Source organism: Artemia franciscana, chromosome 14 (assembly GCF_032884065.1).
Source record: "Artemia franciscana chromosome 14, ASM3288406v1, whole genome shotgun sequence".
NCBI lineage: Eukaryota > Metazoa > Arthropoda > Branchiopoda > Anostraca > Artemiidae > Artemia > Artemia franciscana.
In genome coordinates, this window is record NC_088876.1 from 24,452,982 (window position 1) to 24,480,044 (window position 27,063).

At 35.1% G+C, this 27,063-nt stretch overlaps 1 long non-coding RNA gene across 1 annotated transcript; it reads left to right on the top strand.

Annotated features, from left to right (window-relative positions):
* On the top strand, positions 1-25,263 carry LOC136035834 (uncharacterized). The gene is made up of 3 exons (XR_010619528.1): positions 1-144; positions 9,159-9,342; positions 24,970-25,263. It is a non-coding gene; the product is annotated as an uncharacterized LOC136035834 (long non-coding RNA).
* Positions 25,264-27,063: the final 1,800 nt, after the last annotated feature.

Consider the following 27,063-nt stretch of genomic DNA (forward strand, 5'->3'; position numbering starts at 1 on the left):
TCAGTGGTTTCTGGCCCTGTTTCACTAGAGCTTTATAAAATTGTCTAGGGCCACAACAAATTAGAAGATTTCAAGAGCAGTTTTATCAATTTAGCTCTCCCTCTTTTTGTATTCTCAGATCCAATAGCAGCTCAGCAAAAGGAGGCAAGAATCAAAGCTACTTTTTAAGGGGGGGGGACAGCATGACCCCAAAGGTTTTTTTTTGACGAAAGTTAGAAAGGTGTTGCTAATTATATACAAGAATTGACATTATTTAGGCTTTGATAGTTTGCGTAGATGGTCTCAAATATTCATGGATAAGGAATTATCCTGTACAACAAAAAGAAACACTTCCGCCTACTTTTCATATCAACGATTGCTATCGGCTTTTTTTATTTTTTGTTTGTGTATAATTCAACATGTGTTTTGAGAGGGTAGTTAAAAGGGTCAACTTTTCTTCACTTACTCGTATTCTGAAAAATTGTCAACTTAAATTTAAAGATACTAGATATTGCATAACATATTAAGTGCACAATCAGTTAGATAGCAGAAAAACACCGGGCATCATTGTCTTAAGGGTTGTTCCCGGATGTTTTGCATTATCGTAGAAAATTCTTTTTTTTTCTTTTTCTTTTTTTGTAAAATAAATGCTTTATTTTAAAAATAGAGTAAAAAAAAGCAAAAAGAAGAAGAAACGATACGCCTTTTAAGGGTATCTTAAGAATTCATTCTTTTAAAGTAGATTTGTAAGAAACGAATTACTGCTCAGCCTAGTTGTATATCATCCTTATCTTGCCTTAGATCCTCATCTTACCTTGTATCCTCCTTTGCCTCCAGTGGCACCCAAGGCGTCCATGAAGAGTCTACAATCGTCTCTGAAACTTGTGGCTGCGATGATGTCTTCCCACTCTGGCTGTATTGAGACGTGAAGGTGCCGCAGGTCGTTATTTTAGATACGACAGAGTATATTTTTGGGTCTTCCTCTGCGGGAGGTGTCTTCAGGTAACCAGAAAAATGTAGATTTGGGGATTATGAAATGATCATCCATGCGCAACACGTGTCCGAGGTAGCTCCATCTGCGCCTTCGTATGGTCTTGATGATGGACGGTTGACCTGTGATGTTTCTAATGTGCTTGTTCGTTACTTTCTGGTTCAGTGGATTCCAAGAAGTCTATATTGCCACATGTTTTCAAAAGATGAAATTCTCCTCCCTTGCTCTTGGTTGAGATGCCATGTTTCATATGCATAGAAGAGGACTGGCAGGACGTTCAGGTGGAGCTTCAGCCGGAGAGAGAAAGTATTCGACCTCCAAACTTTTTTGATCCTGTTGAAGGTGCTGCCAGCCTGTCAAATTCGAGCAATGACTTCTTTGGCTGTGGATCCCGAGTTCTCGATGGTGCTGCCAAGATATTTGAAATGGACCATTTGTTCCATGTCCTTATCTTCACATTTGATGTTCAAAGGTGAATCGCTAGTTGCCATGCCTTTGGTTTTACTGGTGTTGATATTGAGTCCAAAACCCTCTGCTTTTTGTTGAATGCTCATGAGCAGTGCTTTAAGCCGTGATTTGCAGGTTTCGAGGATGGCAATATCGTCAGCAAAATCTAGGTCGCTCAGCAGGCGATCATTTAGGCTTAGCCCAGTTGAATCGACGCTCCTCAATACGAAGTTGATGACGACTACGAACAGTAGCGGAGATAGCACGCACCCTTGTTTCCCCCCGGAGAGGATGTGAAATTTACCTGAATTTCCCTCTGTTGTCTTCACACAACAGGTTGTATCTTCATGCATTGCCATGATCAGATTTATACATCATCAAGTGGAGTAAATGATAAGTCAAAGGAACAATGTCTGGTGAGCGTAAGGCGTGGGGTAGAATACCTTTAAGTATTTTCAGGGAGGTTAACACTGATTCGCCACTTTTGGTTGCCATGTACTAGCAGTTGCACCAGTTTTTCACAAAGGAGTAAACGGCGTTAGACGTCTCTTGGCTTCAACTGACATGTCGCTCAATACCCCTACTTCTAGGTAGTTTCTAACCTTTTGTACCTGTTGATGCTTCTGCTTGTAATCCTTTTCCAATCGATGGAAGTGTCGAACATGGGTTTCAATCAAAAATTTTCTCCAATTCTTTATTTTCAAATTTTGTCTGTGCACCAGAACGTTCTGAAGTTCTAATTCATTATTTCTTAAGCATTCAAATCAGTCTATATATGTTGTGTTTGTCGAGCTTTGTCATGCTAAGTGTCACGAAAAATTCTGTGTGTTTTCTACTGCAGATCTCTTTTTATATCCAATGAAATTCCCTGCAAACACGTTTCATTTGGCCAGATAGCTAGATGTTTTCAGAACAGAAAACAAAACAAAAACTTTTATACACTAGCGAATAACTAGTCACCGAAATCCAAGGTTACATAGGGTATTTCCTTGCAGATGCGTCACGGTTTGAATGTACTTATACAGAGTACTTCTAATTCCAGCTTTTAAACAACAACTAGTTTAAATGTTGAATAATTTTGTTTTTTTAAACATATCCATGGTTTTAAAACTGTTGTGCAGTTTAGAAATCCTGTTTTAAATCGTAAATGTAATGTATTATAATTTTTTTGCGATGAAAAATTTTTTTTTGCGTATTTTCAAGGTAATTACTAAATGCTTTTGAAAGCAGCATTTTAGGGAAGGTTCTTGGCCAAATTTATTTAATTTTTATGGGGATTATTTGGGGTCATAATTTGAAACTTTTGAGTCACCTCCTGGCATTTGATGAAGGAGGCAAGTGGCAAATTGAGTACGTGTTTTCACACCTTTATGACTAATGTTTACATTTGCTTTTTTTTTGTTTATATGGACTATTACTATTAGTTCAAAAAACTAAATTTTTAATTTTCTATTTCATTTGGTTCACTTGATGTCATTTTATGTGTTATATAAATGACCCTATGAAACCTGGTTATATGCGCATAGGAAGACTTTTTTCTTGCTATTGTGCGATTATCTCGTTTAATTTTTTATGAGCTTTTGCTATTAGAATGAAAGAATATGTTTAATTTTCCTTTCTTCATTATTGATGAATACCTGTGAACTAGTGAACTTGCATGCACTAGCGAACAAGTTTTCACAGAAATACAAGGTTACATACAGTATTTCCTTGCAGATGTGTCACAGTTTGAAAGTCCTTATACATAGTACTTCTAATGCCATCTTTTAAGCAACACTAAGAACTTATCAAAATCTCTTTTATTTCAGTCGCAAATGCAATGTAGTTGGAACAAAAATGTTTTTTGCGTATTTTCAAGGTAATTGCTAAGTGCTTTTGACAGCAGCATTTTCAGGGAAGTTTCTTGGGGATTTTTTTTTTCATTTTTATATGGATAATGTGGGGTAAAATTTGAAATTTTTGAGTTACCTCCTGTCATTGCATGAAGGAGGCAAGTGGCAAATTGAGTGCTTTTTTCACACTTGTAAGACACACGTTTACATTTGGGTGCCTTTTTGTTTGCATGGGCTATTACTTTTATTTCAAAGAAGTCCACATTTTATTTGGTTTTCTTGTCATTTTGGTTCTTGTTTATGATATTTGGTTATGCATGGATTTTGACATTCGAAAAAAGTTTTTTTTCTTATTTGTGAGATTTTCTTGTTTATTTCTTATGAGCTGTTGGTATTAGTAGAAAAGGATATATTTGATTTCCCTTTTTTTATTTCACTTTATGTATTAGAGTGCCCCTTTTTGGGGCTCTTAGTAAAAGCGAAGTGTCTACTGCGTATTTTAATTGATTTCTATACACGTTATTTCACATAATAGAGGTGGCTAAAGAAACTTGGGAGATGGCTTATTGGACCAGAATTATATGAAGGTAGATTTGACAAAAGGATACTGGCTTGTGATTGAATGACTGAGTTTAGAAAAAAAAAGATCTTTACACATACCCACTATGTCTGTGTATGAATTTAGTGTTGTGGGTGCAAGTGTGTGGTTGTGTTGGTGGATGTTTGATATGTGGAAGTTTTGAGATATATGGAAGGGTTTGAGTGATTTTAGAAAACACGCAATAATAACCAGATCGATCTCACAAGTCATTCAAGAGTGGTGGTGACCCTTATATTCTGAAAAAAAAATTCATAGAAATTTTATGTCAATTTTTTAAACCACATGAACAAATATGATTAAATAATCAAAACCAATTTTATTTTTACCATGAGCACGAAAAATTTTGCACAGAAATCACGTAATAACATTTACTAGGCTTGAACTACATACGAACAATTATCTCAAAAAAAAGAAAAAAAAAAGGAACAAATTGTAAACCAAATGAAGAAAAATTTGAATTAAGAGAAACCAATCATGGGATTACACCACAACTATAACCAAGAGGCTTCTCCTCGTATTAACAGTATTTGGTTTATCCTGCATTTATCCTACAAAGTATTTGGTTTATCCTCCAAAAGTATTTGGCAGTCCTGCATTGTTTGTTCATACTTTTGTGTTGTCAACATTGGATTGAATAGGTTAGTTTTTCATAGACACCAAATACTTTAAAATCAGCAGTATAGATGGTTAAATGACTGTATAAGGAGGAGTGGTGTTGTTGAAAATAATGTTTTTGGATGTTTGTTCAAGCTTATTTCAATTGATTTTGTGGTTTTTGACGTTCAGTTTACGCAGTTTTTGTGTGGTTTTTGACATTCAGTTGACGTAGTTTTTGCGTGGTTTTTGATGTTCAGTTGACGTAGTTTTGCGTGGTTTTTGACGTTCAGTTGACATAATTTTTGTTTTTGACGTTCAGTTAACGTAGTTTTTGTGTGGTTTTTTACGTTCAGTTGACATAATTATTTTGTGGTTTTTGACGTTCAGTTGACGTAGTTATTGTGTGGTTTTTGACCTTTAGTTAAGGTAGTTTTGTGTGGTTTTTTACGTTCAGTTGACATAATTTGTGTGTGGTTTTTGACGTTCGCCTGAATCGCCTTCAAAAGCACTTATTGTAATCTTTGTAATTAATTGTTTGTTTATTTTGTTTCAAAGCTGAATAAACTAAAATTCTTCCTTTTACAGATAAAGTGTTCTTCGAATATTTATCTATTAGCTTAAGGTAATAATACTTTGATTAGTTTCAAAGGTTTTATGGGTTTGCAACATCTTTTTATTTCTGTAAGATTGTTGCGCGATTTTGTGATATCGGTACCTTCAAATTGCTGAAAGATTAACTTTGTTCACATTAATATTGAACCCTTCACATCGCTGTTGCTCCCCTAGTGTCAGAGTACCTGTTTATTTTGCTTATGTCTATGGTAGTGCTCTATGTCCCATGCGAGCTTATTGAGCTAAAATTTTTTGGGGGTTAAAAAACAAAAATTATTTAGTTTGGTATTTAATTTTTAGTTAAGTGACACAGATTATTCAGACTGACAAAATTAACAGCTTTGACTTTTTGTAAAAATAAAATGTTACTTCTATATTTTTATGGCACTTGGTATTAACCAAGTGACATATAGCGATCGCAAATTCTGCCGGTCTATCTGTCTGTCGGTTTGTCCCGGTTTTGCTACCTTAGGGACTTCCGGGTAAGCTAGGATGATGAAATTTGTCAGGCATATCAGGGACCAGACCAGATTAAAATAGAAATAGTCATTTTCCCAATTTGACTATCTGGGAGGGGGGAGGGGGGCCGGTTAATTTGAAAAAAATAGAAAAATGAAGTATTTTTAACTTACGAACAGGTGATCTTAAGGAAATTTGATGTCTGGAAGGATATCGTGTCTCAGAGCTCTTATTTTGAATCCCAACCAAATCCAGTGACATTGGGGCAAGTTGGAGGGGGGGGGAGGAACCTAAAATCTTGGAAAACTTTTAGAAAGGAGGGATCGGGATGAAATTTGGTGGGAAAAATAAACAGAAGTCCTAGATACGTGGTTGACATAACTGGAACGGATCTGCTCTGTTTGGTGGAGTTGGGGAGGGGGATTTTCAATTCTGAAAAATTAGAAAAAATGAGGTATTTCTAACTTACGAAGGAGTGATCGATCTTAATGAAATTTTATATTTTGAAGGACCTTGTAACTCAGATATCTTATTTTAAATCCCGGTCTGATCTAGCGTCATTGAGGGGGGGGGGTCGAGGGGAACCGGAAATCTTGGAAAACACTTAAAGCGGAGAAATCGGGATGAAACTTTATGGGAAGAATAAAAACAAGCCCAAGATACGTGACTGACATAATCGGACCGGTTCCACTCTCTTTTTTGAAGTGAGGGGGGGGGAGTAATTTGGAAGAATTAAAAAAAATGAGGTGTTTGTAACTTACGAACGGGTGATCAGATCCTATTGAAATTTGTTGTTTAGAAGGATCTTATGCTTTAGAGCTCTCATTTTAAATTTCGACCTGATACGGTGACACTGGGAGGAGTTGGAGGGGGAAACCAGTATTCTTGGAAAACGTGAAAATTGAGGTATCTTTATCTTACGAATGGGTGATCGGATCTTAATGAAACTTGATATATAGAAGGATTGTATGTCTCAGATGCTCCATTCTCAATTCGAGTCGGATCCAGGGAAATAAGGGGCTGGAGGGTGGAAACAGTTATATCGGAAACCGGAAATCTTGGAAAATGCTTAAGAGCGGAGAGATCGGGATGAAACTTGATAGGAAGAATAAGCACAAGTTATAGGTACGTGCTTGACATAATTGGAACGGATCCGTTCTCTTTGGGAGAGTTGGGGGGTGTTAATTTGGAAAAATTAGAAAAATTGAGACATTTTTAATTTAAAAACGGGTGACCGGATTTTAATGAAATTTGATATTTGGAAGGAATTCATGCCTCAAAATTCTAATTTAAAATCCCGACCAGATCTGTTGACATTGGGGGTACTTGGAGGGGGAAACCGGAAATCTTGGAAAACGCTTAGAATGGAAAGTCGGGATGAAACTTGGTGGGTAGAATAAGCAAATGTCGTAGATAAGTGATTGAGGTAACCGTACTGGGTCCTTTATCTTTGGGTTAATTAGGGGGTGGGGCTCGGTGCTTTGGCGAGTTTGGTGCTTCTGCACGAGCTAGGACGATGAAAATTGGTAGGCGTGTCAGGGAGCTGCACAAAATTGACTTGATAAAGTCGTTTTCCAAGATTCGAGGAGAGGGAAAACTAGAAAAATGATGTATTTATAACTTACGAATGGGTGATCGAATCTTAATGAATTTTGATATTTAAAAGGATCTCGTGACTCAGAGCTCTTATTTTAAATCCCGAATGCCATTAAGCCTCTGATTTTCCTTTTAAACCAATCTATTGATTCTTAGAATTTTGTTAGAGCTCATGCCATATGAGCTTTTGGCTCTTGACTCTTACAACCTCGTCACAAGTGCCATATGAGCTCTTACCTCTTGTTTATTATATGCTGTAGACACTTTAAATTTGTTTATCCACACGAAGGTTTGTTTCTTATTTCACCGTATTTTTGTAGATACAGAAACTGTTGAAGACTTGAAGAAGTCTATTCCCCCAGTCGAGTCGCTTGGGGGTTTAAAATTTTTCCCTGAGCTCTTGGCTCTTGGCCCTTCCGGCCTCGTCACAATTGCCACATGAGCTGTTAGCTCCTGTTTACTTTTGTTGCTATTTGTTATTTGCAGTATATTGGGCCAAAGATTGAAGGACTATTTTGAGCAAAAATTACGTAATAAGTTTGTTTGCAAAAAATGTTTTTGCCCGCTTTACAGACTAACTGAGACTACATAGGAGAGGCACAAGCCTGATTATCTACGTTGGGTTTTTCATGTTCATGGGCTATATGTTACCTCGGTTCTTTTTATTTTTTATTATTTCTTTTTTTATTATTTGAGTTATAGTTTAGACAGCATGTGTTTCACCCTAAAACACTCTCTATCTTCTTTTCCAGGTGCTATATTCTAAGAAAACTAATGGCATGTACTTATTAATGTGCTCTATAATTTAGTTAAGAAAATTAATCTGATATTATTTCTGGAAACATTTGAACTAGAGGAGGGAGAGCAAGATCCCTCACCTCGTAGAAAATTCATTACTAACTACCAAATCCCTCAAAAGCGTTAACAGAAGGTATTTTGACAAAGATTCTTAATTTTTGACAGAAGATGGTAAAGTTGATAATTTTTTGTAAATTAATGTTACTTTTCGGCTTCAAATGTCAACTGCACTAAAGTGCTAAGGCGGAGAAAGGGGGAGTCTGCCTGCCCAAATCCGTTGAAATACTAACTTTACTCTAAGTTTTGGACCCTTCTTCTTTAGACTTTCAAGTACTTTGATTATTGATTACTGACCTTCATGTTAGATCAGCCTAGTAATTATCTCGGGTATGTAATGCGAAATATTTCTTATTAAATATAATTATTAAATCTATATTGAAGTGCTTGACTCTCCGCTCTTATCAAGCTACCAAATTCCTTTGGTAAAAAAAAACACACTTTTTTTTGACAAAAAAAAAAACACTTTTTTTCTCATTTAGCGTCCTCAGTATAAGTTTAGAGGACGAATAACCCGAATAAGTTTAGAAGACAATGCTGCTCAGATCTATTGACACTAAGTTTCGTTATTCAAGACAAGTAGTAACGTTTGTCAGACCACAAGCATAGAAAAAAACTGCATCCATTTTTTGTGAGAGCTTCAGAGAATTCCCCTCAACCTCAGTTCAATGCTCACTTTGATGTTGCCTTGCTCCCCCCTCTTGTCCAACAAAACCGTATTTGAAAGTTTCAAATTCCAACTCTTCGCCATGAAGCAAAGGAGGCTATACTTGAGAAAACTAATGCTTTTGAAATGGTCACTTCTGAACAGAAAAGATTTCCTCCATTCCCTTCAATTGGATTGTATATTCATGTTCACGTCGAAAATAGTCTAATGTTCTTTCTATCCGTAAGGACAACATTTGCTCAAATGCTTTACGTTTGAGTAACAGTTAAGTCTAAAGTGGAGCCCTGCAACCTTGTGACCATCTGATCAAGTGGTGCTTGTTAGTTTAATATACAAATTTTAATGCGTCTGTTTTAGTGCTGCATGTACTTTCTGTTGATAAAAATAAGATACCCTCGGTATCAATAAACTAAGGTATTTTCTTTGATATTCTGAAAATAAAACTATCTGTTCATCTGTATAGTCATCTAATTATTTTGATTTATTCATTTTAGAGACATTAATAACGTTGTCATATTTCAGTACAACGGCGAAAAGTGGACTCTCTGGGATAGATTTCAAATCAACCATCCTATGACGTTGAAAGAATTCATTGAGGATTTTGAAAGAAATTCAAGTTGAAGATTTCGATGTTGTCTCAAGGAGTTTCCCTTCTCTATTCTTTCTTTATGCAAAATGCCACCCGGGAAGAGATAATGAAAATACTGTAAGTAGTTTTTTAGTGCTATAAGTAGAGTAGGTACTGTAAATAGACTTCACTATTATCTACTCATCTATTATGGAGTTTCTCTGTCGCACTTCCTGAGATACACTCAACAGCAGAGTTCATCTCTTAAATAAACACAAGAAAACTGGACTGAGAAGGTTCTGACTTTCAGATATCACATGCAATAGGTGGCGCGTGCAAACCATGGTGAAAATTTGCCACGCGCGATGGGACTGTCCTAAGTGTTTGTGGACTGTGTCACAAGCGGAGGAACGATTTTTATTTTTTTTTATTGATATTGTGTTTGATGGAACGCTCAGGAGTTAAATCAAGACCTAGTAGAAGTAGCGATAATAAAAAATAAAATTTTGTGTTAAAAAAAGACAAAAATTGTTTTCTTCCTTTCCATGAAATTTTAACATTGACACGATTTTCTTCATAATTTACTTCTTTTTTTTATCAAAAGAATGTTTTTGCATATATTCATATTTTTAATTTGTTTCTTTACTTTATGCATCCCATATTAGGTGGAGCTCCTGGGAGTTAAATCAAGGGCTAGTAGTTTTGGTGATAGTAAAACATAAATTGAAGTGCTAAAAAAAAAAAATATATATATATTGGCAAGATACAAATAATTACAGATGCGTAATCTCTTCTGGCATTGTGTGTATCTATATGTTATTATGTTTTTATGCAATTTTTTTTATATAACTTTTTTTGTATAAATAATCTGTTTTTCTGTTTCTTCTTTACTTATGCTTTGGTCGACGGACTTCACTTGTCTGTTACGACCTCTTCTTCCTGTTGGCAAACGGGTCTCCAAAAATGTTTTCATCACGAGGTTCCAATTCCAAAATTTGTATGAGTGTATACGGATTGCGTAAAGATTTCAACCCTTTGACTTCAAAATGACAATAGCAATCCTTCTTTGTCATCTTCTCCTCCCTTCTATTTGGTTTGTGGGAAGTACGAGTACTCGAGCTGCCTGTCCCCAGCAGTTTCAAACAGTTCGTTGTTACGTACTGTAGTAAGGAGCGTAAAAAATAGAATTTTAATATCAGTAGCTGCATCAAAGGAATCGCATTTTATTGCTTATTTCAAATATACAAGTTTCATCAAGTTTTTTCTTACCCATCAAAAGTTACGAGCCTGAGAAAATTTGCCTTAATTTAGAAAACAGGTGAAAACACCCCCTAAAAGTCATAGAATCTTAACGCGAATTACACCATCAGATTCAGCGTATCGGAAAACCCTACTGTAGAAGTTTCAAGATCCCATCTACAAAAATTTGGAATTTGTTTTTTTTTTGCCAGAAGGCAGATCACGGATGCGTGTTTATTTGTTTGTTTTTTGTTGTTTTTTTTTCCAGGGGTGATCGTATCGACCCAGTTGTCCTAGAATGTTGCGAGAGGTCTCATTCTAACGGAAATGAAAAGTTCTAGTGCCTTTTTTAAGTGACCAAAAAAGTTGGAGGGCACCTAGGCCCCTCCCACGCTAATTATTTTCCCAATGTCAACGGATCTAAATTCTGAGATTGCCAATTTATTCAGCGTAGTCGGGAAACCTTATAACTATGTCTTTGGAGACGACTTACTCCCCCCAGAGTCCCCGTGGCAGGGGCTACAAGCTACAAACTTTGACCAGTGCTTACATATAGTAATTTTTATTGGGAAGTGTACAGGCGTTTTCAGGGGGATTTTTTGGTTGGGGGAGGGGTTGAGAAGAGAGGGATATTCTGGGGAGCTTTCCATCGAGGAATTTGTCATGGGGTAAGAAAATTTATGTGAAGGAGGCGCAGGATTTACTAGCATTACTTAAAAAAAAACAATGAAAAAATAAATATGAAACAGTTTTTTTCAGCTGGAAGTAAGGAGCAGCATTAAAACTTAAAATGAACAGAAATTATTACCCATATGTGGGGCTCAACTCCTCCTAATACCTCGCTCTTTACCCTAAAGTATTTTTAGTAATGTCAACTATTTATTCTACGGCTTTTGTGATTCATGGGTCATTCTTAAAGAATTGGGACAAAATTACATCTTTTACCAATAAAAAGATTTGTAAAAAATTGTTAGTTCTAGTTACATTTTTAATTAACCCAAAAATTGGAGGGCTACTAGGGTTCCTCTCCCGCTCTTTTTTTTTTATCAAAATCATTCGATCAAAATTATGAGAAAGCCATTTAGCCAAAAAAAAGAATATGCAAATTTCGTTTTAATTATTCCTCTGCGGAGACCCAAAATCAAAACTTGCATTGATTCAAAAATGTTCAGAAATTAAATAAAAACAACAAGTTTTTTCAACTGAAAGTAAGGAGTGACATTAAAACTTAAAACGAACAGAAATTACTTTGTATATGAAAGGAAATGCTTCCTCATCAACGCCCCGTTCTTTAAGCTAAAGTTTTTTACCGTTTAAAAAAAAAGAGTTGAGAGAAAGAGTCAAACTTTAGTTTAAAGACCGGGGCGTTGATGAGGAAGCAGCCCCTTTCATATACGAAGTAATTTCTCTTCGTTTAAGTTTTAATGTCACTCCTTACTTTCAGTTGAAAAAACTGTTTTTATTTATTTAATAAGACCTAGAGGCCGGTTGGTTCCAATACGGCTCTTCCTACTCACTCTTGCTTTCTTCTGCACAGTAGATCTTCATTAATAAACCAGCTCATTTTCCATTGTCTTTTTCATGGTGAAAATGTAATGGAATCACAAGATAAAGTTGTTATCATATAGAAACTCCAAAATCTCCGAGAAAATCAGAGTTATAGAGCTCTTTGATAATGGATTTTTAAGTTTAGGGCTGCTATAGAAAACTGGAATCCTTGGTCTCTTATCTTATCTGCAAGGTTTTTTCTTTTTGGAAAAAGGTCGTGACAATCAAATAGAATATGTTGAAGAGATTCTTCCCGCTGGTAGCAAAACCTGCACAATGGACTTCGCGACTGCTTGGCTTTGTGTTTTTCTTTATTTAAGTAAACTGACCCAGCTCGGATTCGAAAATATATATTGCTAGCCAATATAGGTATAAATGGGAAAGAAATCTGTGTAGATAATTTGGTCCAAATACTATTGGTTCTGGTCCCTATTATATCCTTTATAGTTTTCTAGTTTGACTCCGAATATTTGCTATCTGCTACCTGTTGTACAGTCTCATCTGCTACCTCATTTCCTTTGATTCCACAGTGGCTGGGTATGTGCTGGAACTTAACTTCTATTCGTTTTTTGAGAAATTGTAGAAGGAAATTCCTAATTGCTGATAAATCACAGTCAGGAGCTTCCCAATTTATTTTTGAGACTAGATTGTTGAGACCACTTTTTATGGTTGGAGGTATTGCAAGAGAGTATTTAGAGCGATTTCAGGGGCTTTCAGTTCTGATGATAGGACTGAGGAGCCATCAGAAAGTCTGAGGAGCAGTTTCAAATTGAAATCTGGCATGAATACGCCTGCACCAGTCTTCCCTTTTCTTAGCGATCCATCTTTATATATTTCAAGGCAATCTAGGTAATTCATTTGTTTACACCTTAAAATTAGCTGAATTATTAACTGTTGTGGAAGATTATCCTTACTGTCAGAAATCTGCTCGAGAATGACTTGAGGGGCAACCATTCTCCAAGGGGAGGGAGAATCTGGTATAAGTAGAGGATTAGATACAGTCTCACTTCTGCAATTCAAAATAGTCTCTTTGAACAGCTTAACTCCAGATGGTAGTTATGGGATATGCTTCTTAGGTCTACGAGAAGTGTGGAAGTAACAATGTGTTTAGGGCCAAAAGCTTGGGTCTTCGTGAAGTATTTTGTTGATAGAATCTTCATTCTCTCTTCTATTTTTGGGACCCCAGCAAATCTCCTCAGGGTGTCAACTGGAGTATGGCTGGGAGGCTATCCTAATAGCTGAATTTTGGAGGGTTTCAAGTATTCTAAGGTGCTTTTGTGATGTTGTATCATAAGCCTGGATTCCATATTCAATTATTCCTCGTAGGTATAATTTGTAAAAATCCATCAGAGTTTTTGAGGAGGGTCCCCAAGAGGTCCCTTCCATTCGATTATTAGAACCAGTCTTTTAAAAAAAGAGGTTTTGGTGGCCTCCAAATGTGTTTGCCATGTCAACTTCTTGTCAAAGTGGACTCCCAGGATCTTTGCTGAAGTTGCAACTTCTAGAGTTCTTCCGCTTATCCCGATCTCTGGATTGGTGAGGGTATTTCTTTCCCTATAGAAAACAAAGACCTTGGTTTTTTCGGTGGGTAATGGGACTCCATGATCCTTGGAATACTGGTTAATTTCTTCAAGAGTTGTTTTTGCTGATTTTGAGGCTTCTTCTATGCTGTTGTTTTTGTGGCATGCTAGTAGGTTATCAGCGAACATGCCTCTAATATCAACGGTTGTGGAGGTCTTAAGGTCAGATACAAATAAAAGGATAAGAAGAGTGCTTAAAATTGCTCCCTGCGGAAGGCCACGTTTCGTTAATCGAGGGGATGAAATATCCTTCCCTACTCTTACATAGAAAGTTTGCCCCTCTAAATAACTTTCAACAGAAAGGCTTATTTTATTGGGAATCCAAACTTTAGCATCTAAATAACTTTTAACAAAAAGCCTTATTTTTTGAATTCATCTTTCTATGGCACACATTATTGTAAGTTCTTCAAAATCATACAAGACTGCCACGGATATTTTTCCTTATTCAGATCCTGTTTTTATAAAAAAATTTAATCTGACTATGTTATCTAGTGTGCTGTGATGTTTCCTGAAGCCTGTCTGCTCAGCCTGAATCAGCTCGTTCTTTTCCATGAACCATTCTAGCCTTTTGTAGACTAGTTTCTCTAATAATTTTCCCAGGCAGAGTAATATAGAAATAGGTCAGTAGGACTTAGTGTCGTTGCTCGGCTTCTGCATCTTGAAGACTGTTTTAATGATGGTGGGTTTCAATATCTGTGGGAAAGTACTATTAAGCCAAAACTGGTTAAATACCATTAATATTCTTATTCTGAATTCTTCAGGGCGTTTTATTAACCACAGGTTGTCTATCTTGTCGACTCCAGGCGTTGAAGGAATATTCAGATTCTGAATAGCCACATTTAATTCATCTTTTGCAAAGGCTTTCAGTAAGTCATCTTGATAACGCAAAGATTTGGGTTGTTGTCCTTCCTCTATGTACTTTGAAGTTGGAAACTTCAGGGGGGCACTGAAAAGCATCTGCTAGGGCCTCAGCCTTTTCTTTTTCAGTTTGCAACCTGACTCCTTCCTTTTCCAGAGGGTAACCTTGTTCCTGTCTTTTGATTCGATTGCCGTTCATGCAGGCTATAAAGTTGTGAATTTTCGTTGGAGGTAGCTTTGGGTTAAAGTTAGATGAGAAATTGGACCTTGCTGTCTTCTTTTCTTCTCCTATCGTTCTCTTAACAATAGCCTCTGCCTTCCTGACATTCAATTGAAGAAGACCTATTCTGTTTCCTGAGCGCCACTCTCTTTTGTCTCACTGCCACCTCGGAATCCTTGTTCCACCAGCACTTTGGTGGATGGTTTTCTATTGCCTTTCTGAATCCTTTGGTCTTAGATATAGGAAAATCACCTTCTTTCAGAATAATAATATTAAGCAGGGTGGCAGCTTCTTTTGGATTCTGACATGCATCTACTTCAATGTTAATATGTATCCCCAGAATATTCTAGAACCTTGGCCAATTTGCTTTTCTGTTTTGGAATCGAGGGGGAACTTCTTCTAAAATGTTATCTATCAAACAGTTCGTGGGAACGAACTGTAGTAAGAAGCGACCCGGCTCAATAGTAAATGAAACTTTAAAAAACGGAATTTTGATACCAATAGTTACATCAAAAGAATCACATTTTAATGGTGATTTTAAATATATGTTTCATCAAGTTTAGTCTTACCCATCAAAATTTACGAGCCTGAGAAAATTTGCCTTATTTTAGAAAATAGGGGGAAACACCCCATAAAAGAAAACAATCGTAATGAAAATAAAACCATCAGATTCAGCGTATCAGAGAACCCTATTGTACAAGTTTCAAGCTCCTATCTACAAAAATTTGGAATTTCGCATTTTTTGCCAGAACACAGATCACGGATGGGTGTTTATTTATTTTTTTTGTTTGTTTTTATCCCAGGGGTAATAGTATCGACTCAGTGGTTCTATAATGTCGTGAGAGGGCTCATTCCAACAGAAATTAAAAGTTTTAGTGCCCATATATATATATATATATATAACATACGTTTTCAGTTTGTTTTTTTTTGGTTGGAGGGGGGAGAAGTTAATGTTGGCTACGTGGAAGGATCTATCCATGGAGAAATTTTTCATGGGGGAAGAGAATTTCAATGAAGGGGGTGCAGGGCCTTCTAACATTATTTAAAAAATCAGCAAAAAAACAAATATGAAAAGTTTTTTTAACTGAAAGTAAGGAGCGGCATTAAGACTTAAAACAAACAGAAATTATTACACATATGAGGGGTTCACCTCTTCGTAATACCTCGCTCTTTACGCTAAAATATTTTAGTAGTTTCAACTATTTATTCTACGGCCTTTGTGATTCAGGAGTCATTCTTAAGGAATTAGGACAAAATTCAAGTTTTATTATAAAGAGCGAGGTATTGACGAGGGGGTGAACCCCCCCCATATACGTAATAAAAACGTACAAATATAAAAGTTCGTTAAGTAAGTTAATTCGTAAGTTACGTATATTTTTTACTAATGAAAACGTTCGTAAAAAATTAAAAGTGCTAGTTGCCTTTTTAAGAAATCAAAAAATTAGACGGTAACCAGGCCTCCTCCCCCACTCATTTTTCTCAAAATCCTCCAATTAAAACTATGAGAAAGCCATTTAGTCAAAAAAATTATTATGGAAATTTCATTTTAATTATTTATGTGCAGAGAGCCAAAATCAAAACATGTATTAATTCAAAAACGTTCAGAAACTCCAATTTTTTGGCCACTTAAAAAGACACTAGAACTTTTAATTTCCGTTAGAATGAGCTCTCTCGCGACATTCTAGGACTACTGAATCGCTACTGTCGCCTCTGGGAAAAAAAGAAACAAACAAAAAAACAAATAACACGCATCCGTGATCTATCTTCTGGCAAAAATTGCAAAAGTCCACATTTTTGTAGATAGGAGCTTGAAACTCGTACATTAAGGTTCTCTGATACGCTGAATCTGATGGTGTGATTTTTGTTAAGATTGTATTACTTCAAGGGGTGTTTCTCCCTATTTTGTAAAATAAGACAAATTTTCTCAGGCTCGTAACTTTTGATGGGTTGGACTAAACTTGATGAAACTTACATGTTTAAAATCAGCATTAAAATGCGATTCTTTTGATGTAACTATTGGTAGCAAATTTATATTTTTTAGAGTTTTGGTTGCAATTGAGCCGGGTCGCTACTTACTACAGTAAGTATATGTATACGTAATTATACGTACAGTAAGTATATACACTGTACTTACTGTATATGAATGAACTTTATTACCTGTAAAAGTATAAAAAACACAAAGTACGGAGTATTATAAATAAACCAAAACAAAAACGATAAACAGTGAAGAAAAAAAAACAAAAAAAAAACAATTCAAACTAACAAAAGACAACATGGACTAATTAACCAATATCAATATGGAATAAAGCTGCAGATGGTCATAATCATCACTGAATGAAGCTAATTTTTACGGCATCTTTCATGAGTCGGCTTAAAACATGATGTGCATTGGAGCAACCGAAACTTTTCCGAAAACCAAATTGAAAAGGCGTAAAATCACAATTCGACTCAATCTCTGGTAGTAACAAATGTTCAAGCGACTAACTTAAGAAACACGATACTGTAATGGGACGATAATTCACACATGACGTGGGGTCCTTGACTCGTTTTTGAATAGACGTTACACGACCACAAAGCAAACTATCAGGAACAAGCGACTATGCTAAGCAAGACTGGAAAAATATTTGTAGATGGTTAAGTAGAGCAGGACAATCATAAGCAAAAAATCACCATCAGGGCTATTTGAACGCTTAATATTTCTTAAAGCCTGGCGAATTTTAGATATTGCTACAGGCTGGACATGAGCCTGCAGGAGACGGTATGGTAAAAGCGGCTTAAGCAACTTATAAAAAAAAGACTGAAGAAAAGTATTAAATACACTGAACACACGCTTATAATGATCAACAAAATTAGCTAGCTGGAGACAAGATAGGGTAGATAGGGGACATTTCTCACTATTAATAACCTTATTCAAAGAGGCCTTATTGGTGGGGCCTGGCCATGCATTCAAGCGTGCTCTCTTTAAACTAGCCTTATATTCAAGTTTATACTTTTGTTTCACAGAGAAAACAGCTTCGGGCGATTGTCGGTCACATGATATCCACATACGTAGCCAAAATTTGGCTTTTTGCTTAGCACGTTTTACTTTAGGATCAACGTTCCAATTAAGCTTTCTTGTACCAATCCTAACTTTATCCACAGGCACTGCAGCTTTGGAAGCTGATTTAAGGCAATGGACAGTTTGATAATAATAGCAATTTAGGTCAACTCTACTTGAAGGCGAGGAAACTGACATTTGCAGCAGGTGATATGGCACGACTTTTATATGTCGACTTTTATGGTCGACAGTAAAGTAGTTAGCGTAGCAAGGTATATGTCGACTTTTATGGTCGATAGTAAAGCAGTTAGCGTAGCAAGGTATAGTGGGACATTAGCACGATCCGAGTTCAACTTCGTATGCCACTTCGGCTGAGCCGAAAGTGTTTTGCCAGATAGCTCACAGGACAAATTCCAGCTAAGAATAAGGTGATCGTCATCAATCTTTTCTTCGTCCACCCTGACAATCGATGATATTAAGCTGGAACTGGAAGAGATCACGTGATCCAGGTTCGATTTTGAACAGCCTCTGTTATGAATATACGTGAATGGGAGGCTCTTAACTGCGACGTGATATATGCAAGGAAGTGATTCTAGTAAGAAGATTTATCTATCGGAGGTACCAAGAATGTCACAGTTAAGGTCACCAGCTAAAACCAAATTTAGGTCTTGTAAACATAGACTTTCGAGTAGAGACTTTAAACTGGAGCAACATTTAGCAAAAGATGTGAACGATGCTATAGAGCATCGATCGCAAGGTAAGTAAACATTTATAAAGGCGGTACTGTCACATTGAATCGCTAAGATGTTATCATCACAATGAATCACAGAGGGTTTTGATGGGGAACGGAAAAAATTGCTAGGCCACCGGAAGGACGGCCTCTAGTTTTCTTGGCCTCTTGCGAAGAAAAATGGTGGACAGAAGATCGCTTCAGGCTAGAAACGTTTGATTTGGTCAAAAGATGTTCTTGCAAAATCACTATGTCATGGACTAATAATTCATTAATTAACAAGTCTTTGTCTTTTGTGCCGTTAACATTGAGAGAAGAAAAACTTAAAATAGTGGCTTGGTTAATTTTGGAGCAGAGTTCAGAGCGCCTTTGATCACTGGGCAATTAATACTAAAAGAAAACATGAGCTTTGCCGCAGTTGGTACATTTCGGAGCCTCTAAGCAAGCAATCTTTAGTATTGGAATGGCATCCAGAATATTTAGAGCACTTCATCTCACTCGGGGCACATGGGCAGTGAGCTAGCGAATGATGGAAACTTTGGCATCTAAGACACCGTCTGGGTAATTCTTTGTATTCCGATATTATAAAAGACTCGTAACCCAAGCGCAGACCTGTAGCAATGGCAGATTTTAGGGCAGCGGAATCAAGGAACTATAAACGGAATGTATGAGATGAGCTGATCTGGCTGGCCTAAACAAGACCAGGAATAACGGAGATGAGTACACTGCTAGAAACGCTATCGGGAAGTCCCCTAATTACTCCAAAAGGTCTGCGATCAATCACTTTAGCAAGAATATTTGGATAGCTCGCAACAGCAGATGCGGCAAGAGAATTGGCGGAAACTTTATCCCACGTAACAACAACCCATCTTTTCCTTAACGGATCGGTCTTTACCGACACAATTCCGTCATGTCCGGTGAAAGAATCAAGCTTTTCCTTGCAAGAAACGGGGTCTCTTAGTTCTGGAGGCGGATATTTAAGAACGACGGCGTACGACGGTTTGCGATTGATACCCTTACTATCTGAGACCAAAGAACTATTTGTAGACGTTGTTGGACTAATGAAGTAAGCAAGCAATTTTAATTGATCTAGGCACGGGTTGACTTTGGTGGTAAGGATAGAATAAGCTGACGCTGGGATACTAGGGACTTCAGAGGGGGATTTGATCACGAACTCTGGAATATCAATATTTTCTGCAGAGCACCGAGAAAGAGTAGTGATAATGTCCGACAATAAACTATTCTTAGCACTGGGTTCCGAACGATGAGGTATAGGCTCATTTGGGAATCAATTGCTGAATAAAAGTTTCTTAGCGCCAAGAACATCTTCATACGGGAAAAAATCACTAGCGTATTTCACAGTAGACTGATGGTCCAACACCTCATCGAGATTGTGCTGAGCAAAATTCAAAACTGGGCAATAATATAGCGTACTGGTATTCCACTTGTCCATGATAAGCAAATTTCACTCACGACTCGGCATTAGTCCAAAAACAATTAAGCGAAAAAGGTATATCCACAGAGAAATTCTCAATAAGCACAATTATGAAATGATCCACACTGGCTAAGTGAATGCAATGAGAATAAATAAAAAAGTTCGTTACCACTAACTGTTTGATAAAGTCAGGTGTCATGCTTCATTGTCATAATTTTCATGCCTATTAGTATTGTTTGTAATAATTTTACATATATATAATCGTATATGATTAATTGTTATGATATGATTATAACCTATTGTAATAATAATTATAGTTTTGAAGGACGTCATTTCTTTATTGACGGCATTATCAGTTATTGTTCAACATAAATGAAAGGAAAATTCACTGTTCAACTAATAATTTTGTATTGACTTTATTTAGTGTCTCTGCCCGAATTTCGTTTTTTCACGCTGACCCTTTTTGCCCTGGTTTATGAGGACTAGGCTATGGTTTGAGCAAAAACAATAAGGTTCGGTCTGATGATAAAAGCTATTCTCAGGTCTGAATATTGGAAAGAGGATGGGTCTATGAGAATTTTCTTATGATAGGAGAGGGGGAGCAACAGATAAGCCATAATTTTGCAGAGGGATACCTCCTACCCTGAATTAGTGCCATGAAAAAATCTTGCAAACCTGGGGGGAGAGGATTCCTTATCTTGTAAGTGGGTTTGATTTTAACTAAATATGAGCTTGTTGTGAATCAGTTTTTTTTTTGCCAGAAACAAATCGGCTGAACTAGCTAAAATTGAAAATAACGTAAAGAAACTTAAAACTTCGGAATCCTAAAACTTTATTCAGCTGACAAGGGTCGAAAGAAGTCCCTGCAGATCACAGCAGTTTTTCGACTTTCTGCACCATATTCTGATATTCTGTACGTGTCATAATATATTTTGACATGACCCAAAATATTTCACTTACACTGCTCAGTTACTCAAAGTGGCGGAAAACACAAATCAATCTAACATGGCCAAGTCATACTTTGAAACTCTCTGTGATTTCAGGAATTGGTCACATATGGCAACTGTGAGTGCTATAATTTGCAGAGAAGTTGCTATAGGCTCCTCTGCATGGTCAATTTCATCATCAAGAAAGCTTTATGTGTCTTTAATCTGGAGTCCTGAAAGTGTTGCTCTGAAAAAAAAAATAGTTAAAGTCTGTGAGCTATGAAAATAAAAAGTCCGACAATTGTGGTATTAAAATTTCCTTTTTTATAATGTATTGCTTGTTGAGTTGCAACATTGTTTATCGGATTAGTACACTTGATTTATAGTTCTACACGGTACATTGGTACTATGCAATACTGTATTGTAGCATAATAAATTAGTTTGAAGTGTATATCATCTAAATTTAAGCGGTACCCCTTTTAAATTTTTGTTTTATGGGCCAATCCTATAGGCCGTAAAGATATGATTTACTATTTAATTTAATTGATATTTGAATAAGTATTTAGAGTAGTGTTTAATTAGTAACTAGCAGTTAGCTTGTCGGGTGACAGACATAAAAAAAACGTAGCATATACTCTTTTGGGAGATTCGGGAAGGATCATTCTCCGAAACCACCCTTCGTCTTTTATAGAAACTGGACATTCGAATTAGTCTAGAATCGCTTTTGCTCTCCAAAATTTACTTTTAGTTAAAGAAAACATATTATCAATATTTTGTTTCTACCACCAAAAAATTGAACTTGAACCCGTAACCACAAGTTTGGGAGTATTATGTTCTACCTGCAGATTTAATGGCTTGTTAAGTTAGTTTTATATCTTCAGAGTATTTATGTTTAAAAATAAAACAGTTTTCTCTGGAGTTAGGGAGCCTTACCGTAACTCTATATTAAATAATTAACTATTAGGTATATGTTTCAAGACTATTTCGGTTAGACTATTTCATTTTATGGAGAAGCTAGCTAGAGATGGCTGTCCAATTCAGGTGATGATGATATTGTATGTCAGTTTTTTCTTTCAAAATATTGTCAAAAATACATAGGGATTATTTTCTTCCTTATAAATGTATAATATCAAAAGCATGTATGTGGGAGTCATATATATATATATATATATATATATATATATATATATATATATATATATATATATATATATATATATATATATATATATATATATATATATATATATATATATCATGAAAAGAGAAATCACCAATGCAACAGCACAAACACACGCAAAAAGAAAAAAAAGAGAGACAGAAGGAGAAAAGGAAGACTGTTTTCCTAAATTAGTGATTAATATAGACCAGCACTTGAATGAGGTCTTAACCCTACTCATCCATACAATCACATAGGTCAAACAGCATAGCCATACACAATCAACCATAAAGAATAATCCATGGACAGGCAGTCATGTCGTCAATAAGTATAAGTCGTCATTTACCAAACAATAGAAAAAATAATATAGACAAATAATTCAGAGGCAACAACCCAACACAAGGGCTCATCGGGAGAGCACACTGGCCTATATAGGGTTTCGCCACTTTAAATTCTCTACCCAGTACAGTGTTTTGGCTACCACAGAATATCCATGGCATCCCCGTGTCAGGTATCACCCCCAAAATACATGCCTATGAAAGAAAAAAAAACAGCAAATGTAAAACAACCAAGTAAAACCAAAACAAGCTTATCCTGTTAATATATCCCTCTTTTTAGCAACAATAGGTAAACTAAATATTATAAATTTTACCAAATTACAAATATTAACATATTGCAAAAAATCTGAATGAACTAAACAGTTATATAATTCATCTTTACCATGTGGCTAATTTTTAAAAAAAAATCCGCTCATTTAGAAACACAATTCAAAATAATTGGCGCTGCGACAACATTTCTCGAACCTCCGAAATTAGTTGAAAATTTATTTAGGTATTTCTAGATAATTCTTCTGATATTTATTTAAAGTTCGTTATAATGAAAACTAAATTTTTTAAATTGCCAAGTTAATTTATTTGCAGAAAAATCTCTTGATATCAATTTTTGGCTTAAGATTTTACATCTATAGTTAAAATCAATATAATTACTACAAATCCTTCCATAACGAAGTAACTGTGAGAAAAACGCTGAGTATGTGATATTTGAGTGTATATTACTTTCAGGGAATGGGAAACTAATCACTTCAAAATCAAAATCATCCGTTTTATTATACATTTTAAAACTTAATTTATTATTATCACAAATATTAATATTTAAATCTAAGAAATGGTCTTCATGACCAGCGCCATGACTAGGCTCAAGAATAAGCTCTGATGGATATATATTTTTAGAAATACCAATAAAATCCTTACAATTTAAGACCAAAATATCATCTAAATATCTTTTATTATTTGACAAAACATGTTTTAAATTAATTTGATTATTCTTATCCATCATATATTTATATTCTAGTTGACTTAAAAACAAGTCAGCTATAAATGGGCTGGTATTCCCCCCCCCCATGGGAATTCCCACAATTTGCTTGTACAAATCACCCCCAAATCTTATATAGGTATTGTATAAAACAAATTCTAATACCTCAAAAATCATATCCAAGCTGTAACATCTCAAGTTAACTGTAGTATTAAAGCAATTTGTCCATATGGCTTTTTTATTATAAGTGTCTATTTTTAAGAACCTTTTACTAGATAAGAGGAAAGATTTCTTGATAACAGTTTTTAAATTATCAAACACTACATTAAGTGATAAATTAGTATACATTGTCGCAAAATCGAAAGACTCAATTCTTTTAGCTGAAACCATTGTTAAAGAATCTATGACCTGAAGTGAATTATTAACACTCCAATATGGATTAAAATTCGAAAATTTCTTAATACCAGAACAATAGGTTTTAAGTTTATTTACAATTTCCTTTAAAATTAAAAAGAGGTCAGTAGCAGCAATGCGGGTTGGACATTTAGCTGCTCCAGCAATAAACCGTGGTTTAGGGGATTCTTATGAAATTTTACAGTCCAATATAGGAAAGGGAACTTTTTATCATTGTCATTTATTTTAATATTAAAAATTTTAAAAAGTATTTCTTCAGTCTTTTCAATTAAATTCTCATCCTCTATATTTACCTTTTCGTAAACATTAGTTGTGCATAACTTCCATATATATATATATATATATATATATATATATATATATATATATATATATATATATATATATATATATATATATATATATATATATATATATATATATATATATATATATATATATATATATATCAAAAAATGTATTTTTGAAGTTTTTACTTTATGTAAGAGAAGTATTAACAATGCTTTTATTATTAAAAAACGAATTACCTTAAAAGTCTTATTTATTTCAACAACAAATTTATTTCAAGACAAAAATTAAAAAATGTTTTTAACTTTTTAGCTAAAATTTAGATGTTGAATTTTTTATTTCATGTAAATTTGAAAATATAAATATTTAATAAAATTAAAAAAATTCGTTACATTGAATTTTACAAGTATTACATTTAATTAAATATTTAACCAAAAAGATAGTTAAACCAAGTTGATGGTAAATAGTTCGATTTACTGGAAAAGCATTACTCAAAGGTAATGATCCAAAATGTTCCAAGGTTTAAACCCAATGCCTTCATGGCCCAATGTCCAGTTTGCGCCTAATGCCTCATTACCTTTAAGGTCTCCTTGTTAAATTCATTTTTCTCAGTTTTACTTGGCACTCAATATATTTAGAAGTTTATATTTTCTCGAATTCCTTAGATCTTCTTTTCTCCCAGTATTTTGAAAATTTAATCTGTTGATGTAAAAATTATTTTCTTTTATCCTGAATGCCTAAATACGATTTTTGTAGACACAAATTTGTTACTTTGAATGTCATTTTGGTTCCTCTGAGATTTCTGCTATAGGGCTAAAATAAAACATCATTTAAAATACCGCTGATTAAATTTTGCTTGTATTTGTTTTATTTATTTTATGGAATCTACCCCCCCGCCTCCGTTCCCAAAAATTAAATAAATAAGGGATTTAGAGGGTGGATTCCCCCTAGATTTTGAAAACATATCCCCCTCCCAATGTTAATGAATTGAAACCTTTGTTCACCATTATTTTCTTTCAGGATGCCTGATATAGTTCGTAAATTGTCGAGGAAGCCAATTGAACTCCATGTGAAGTCTTTGGTATTTGAAATTTGTTGTGATGATGAAAACGGTGAAGATGTAGAAGTTCCATTTGTTGTTTATCATTTGTAATGGCCGATAATGCTACGACTACCGTTGTTTCTTCAAATATGTAAAACAAATTACTTTTTGATTTTTTGAAATTATTTATCAGTTCTAATTAAAGTCAAAATTTTTTTCAAGATGTAAGTCATTTCTGATCTGAATTAAATAAAAAGAAGTCTGAAGGTTTACTTTCTTTTTTTATGACGAGATTCAAAGTACTGTCAATTGATTGAGGATGTGCCACTAGTCTTGATAATATTTATTGATTAGTTTACTAAATACTAAGTCCAACGATTGTTATTAATTTTAATAATATAATCCTGTCAATCGATCGAGGATGTGCCGCTGGTTTTGGTAATATTTATATATTAGTTTACTAAATGCTGAGTCCAACGATTGTCATCAATGTTAAGAATGTAAAGTAAATCGTCAGTCTGATATCAAAAGGGCGTATCTCCATAGGTCTAATTGTAAATTTTCAGAAGACAAAAAAGCCTCACAACTTTTTTATTTCCCCTCCAATAACAGTAAGACGAAAATGGATATATATGCAAAATCAATACATATCAATCCGTTTTTGTTTAAGGGTTATCAAAGGGGAAATTAAACAACTGCAAGGCTTTTCTCTGCTCTTATAAAAATTTACAATTAAGGAGATACGTCCTTTTGATACCCGACTGACAATATGTGGTGATTAAACTTTTGGCTTTTTTATCTGATAATAAACTAAATTACTGAATTAAACAATGTTAATAAAGAAAAGAAGAAATCCTAATGAATCTTAATCTTTTATAACATATGAGTAATGTTGTATCTGAATAAACTGAAAACAAAGTTAAAGCCATTGTTTATTATTTGAGGGTGGCCCCTAATTATGGTAGTCAGGTAATAGGCTAGTTAAGCAAATCAAAAGAAAAGAAGAAATGCTATATTAAACTTGAGGCTTTTATTAACTTGTCGGTCATTTCTGATTAGAATAAAACCTTTTTATAGCGAGACTCAAAGCCCAGTTCCTTTTTTTTCGGATGAGCTGCAAGTCAAGGTAATTTTTGACTTGTTAACTAAATCGGACGATCGCATTCAATATTAAGGAAGAAGCGAAGTTTTTCAGCAGGGTTGGATTTTTTCTGTTAAGATTTTTCCGTAGAAAAATCTGTGAAATGTACACAGGGGATATATCCCTTTAGAGGCGTCGTAGAGGGGCAAGGGGGCAGTTGCCCTCCAATAACTTGGAAAAAATATTATGCAGCCTCTACCCCTTGATTATCTAGACATGAACCACTTTTGCCCCTCTCCCAATAAAAATGCTGGAGATTTGCCCTTGCCTCCATCATTAAACAAAATGTTTCTGACGTTAATTCTGATGCTGCATTTAGCTAAAGTGAGTTGCTTCATAATACAGTTTTACGGCTAGTAAAGCCGTGAAAGTGGACATGGAAGACTTAAGCCAACGGAAAAACTTGAAAGCTCCCGGCATTTTTATGAAGAATCTGGGTGCCACCATTGATGAACTCGGTGAAGTCTATTTTGAGAAGAGAAAAACAGAATTGTTCTTTAAAACTAGCCCTGAGGGTGAAGAAGAGTCTTAGGTTTCGTGTCACGAAAAAGTGGCTAGTAAAATCGAGGAGGCAAAGTATCCTTAGCAAGATCCGATTCATGGCCGAATAGGGTTAACCCAGAAAAGAAAAAGGCCATCTTAGGAAAGCCTGTACCTTTTATAAGTGGCACTCGTCGTACATTATGGGAAGCAACGGCTTCATTAAAAGCTTTTGTCGATTTGCACGGCTGTGTTTACAAGCTGCCTGCACCATTATGGTGATCTCTTTTATGTTTTTTTTTATTATTATTGAACTTCTAAATATTTGATTTATTTTACATGCTTCATAACTGGTTTCACCTTCAATACACGTCATCGACACGGGGTGTTTGGCCATTTTAAACAGCGTTATATGTTTTATACAGACTTTTATCTATGGGACTTCATTTGC